The sequence below is a fragment of the Pinus tabuliformis genome, chromosome J (assembly GCF_031772625.1).
Source record: "Pinus tabuliformis cultivar Carrire ecotype Pingquan chromosome J, CPIR1, whole genome shotgun sequence".
NCBI classification, from domain to species: Eukaryota; Viridiplantae; Streptophyta; class Pinopsida; order Pinales; family Pinaceae; genus Pinus; species Pinus tabuliformis.
Window position 1 is genome coordinate 1,363,328,127 of NC_142295.1, and position 2,495 is coordinate 1,363,330,621.

The 2,495-nt window shown below is 37.0% G+C and overlaps 1 pseudogene; it reads right to left on the reverse strand.

Annotated features, from left to right (window-relative positions):
* Positions 1-640: 640 nt before the first annotated feature.
* LOC149232461 (folate synthesis bifunctional protein, mitochondrial pseudogene) lies at positions 641-2,105 on the reverse strand (annotated as a pseudogene).
* Positions 2,106-2,495: the final 390 nt, after the last annotated feature.

A 2,495-nucleotide genomic window follows, 5' to 3' on the forward strand; every position in this document is an offset into this window, starting at 1 on the left:
AGGAAATGAGTAATTCAATAACTACGAATGGAAAGTACCAAACATCCAAAGACCAAATCTTAAACAAAAGAAAATCTAGTTTGGAACATATCTAGAAACGTGCCCCAGATTCTATCAATTAAACTTCCAGGGTATGTCAAATTAAAATATATTATTGTGCAAAGGCACTTGGACTCTGGAAAATTCTTTCCTCAGTCAACACTTCTAGATAAGCAGTATTGACAAGTTCAAAAGATGTTCCTTAAGGAAAGGATAACACATGACAATTTCAATAAACATTTTAAGGCCTTCATCGATCCTGAAATAACAAAACAACTCAATATTGCAAATGCCTCTTTAGAACAGATTAAACATTAATCATGTGCAACAGATGGTGATATGAGACACAATGACATCAATTTCAAACTCAAAATTAAATCAGAACTATGACAATTTCAAGACTATAACCAACAAAGACTTGAATGTTTTTATCTTTGGAAAGGGTTTATCTTTGGAGATAGCTGGCTGGATGGTCAAATAGATTGGTAGAAGCATTTTTGATGCCATAAGATTGATGGGTATCACCTTTAATGGAATGAAAATGTCATGCAACTTCAAAGAAATTGGGTAAATTCATAGGTTTCAGATTAGGACTGGCAGTTTAGAGTTCAAGCAAGGTTGGCATTTTGAAAAAATATGTAGAGCCTCTTGAAATAGGATTGAAGACAAATATGTTGGCTTTCCTTGCCAATGTAGGGAGTACCAATACTTTTCCCAAAAAACGTTTTTGGGGGGGTCTAATTAAAATAGGTCCATGAGAAGCAGCCACACTATTGGCAACAAGTCCTTGTCGAATAGCTGATAGACCCCTAAGAAGTTCCAAGTTCTGCTCAAGCATCTTAGAGAAACAAATACTAGGGTCTGTTATAATTCTCCATGCAGGTATACCAAATGATTCTGCATTCTTTATCTGTAACCATAACTCATTAGAAACATCTTTACATACATCCCCATAGGTTGTATTTTCATTATTTTGTATTGTTGACGGTTCCCCCCTCATGTGCATTAAGATATAAGGAACAACGAGATCTACAATTGTAGAAAAAATATTGCGATCCAAATGACCTCCAGATACATCGTTCACAACATGAGCTCCATTTCTTACTGCCTTAGATGCAACTTTAGCATTGAAAGTATCTACTGATAGGATTTTACCTTCAGCTTCAGGAATCTACACCACTGCTTCTAAAACTGGCAAAAGCCAAGACAATTCCTCTTTTCTTGAAATGCTTAATGATGTTGGCCTAGTTGACTGTGCTCCAATGTCAATCATATTCATTCCTTCATATATTATCTATCTAACCTGATCAACTACATTCTCTACATACGTGTACCATCCTCCATCACTAAAACTATTTGGTGTTAAATTTAAAACACCCATGGCATGAGTTTCTTTCGACCAATCCAATAACTCATTTCCAATGGGAAAAAATCTCTTCATTCCCTCTCGTCCCATAAGGTCTTCCCCTCCAAGTTTCTTCGATGCCTCAATTATGCCACCATTTCTTCCCGACAAGGCGTGCCAACAGGAAACAATGTCATTGTCAGCTACCAATCCAAGAAGGTGTACAAGCAGAGTAGGAACAAAGGGTCGCTCCCACAAATTCTGATGAGGTATCCAATGAAACCTTGAGCTTTCCATAGAATAAAATATCCAAATCAATAGGCCGAGGCCCATAACTTATGACCTCAGTCCGGCCTAATCCCTTTTTAGTTTCTTTCAGAACTGTCAACAAAGCATGCAGACCAAGTTTTGTGATTACCCTTATTGCAAAGTTAAGGAAGCAAGGTTGATTAGTTACATATGCAGGTGTGGTCTCGTATAAGTTTGCGTGCTTTGTAATATAGACACCATCTTTCCCCATCATGCTCAAAGCTCTATCGAAATTTTCATCTCTGTTGACAACAATGTTGCCCAAAGCAATGACCACTACCTCCACTGGGGAGTGAACTTCAATGCAAGATTCAGAGGCTAATGAGTATGCAAAGGAATCCCAAGAAGAAGAAACCCACCCCAAATATGCAAAAGATAGACCCAAAGACAACTGTTTGAATGAAGGATTCATCAAAATTTGTTTAGTTTACCATTTGCATTAGCTTAGACCAACTGCCTAACACGCAGGTGAAATTTAGTGCTAATGTCTAGCACATACATACATACAGAAAGAGTATGTGTGTGCCCGTACTGTAAGAGGCTCTAGCATAGAGAATGAATTTGATATAAGCCTGCATGTCGAGGAGGCTCTATTACTTAGATTCTAATTTTGAAATTTATCTTGATATTATTGTCTGGTCATTAATGAAACTTGGAAGTGGTTCCTATCTTATACAAAAGATACAAATGCACAAAAAATAAAATCACATGGAAGGGAAATTAATGAAAAAAATAAATTTATTATGAGGGAGAAGACTTACCAGCTTTCTAGGAACCCCACGGACTAATTCCTCCAAAGCCA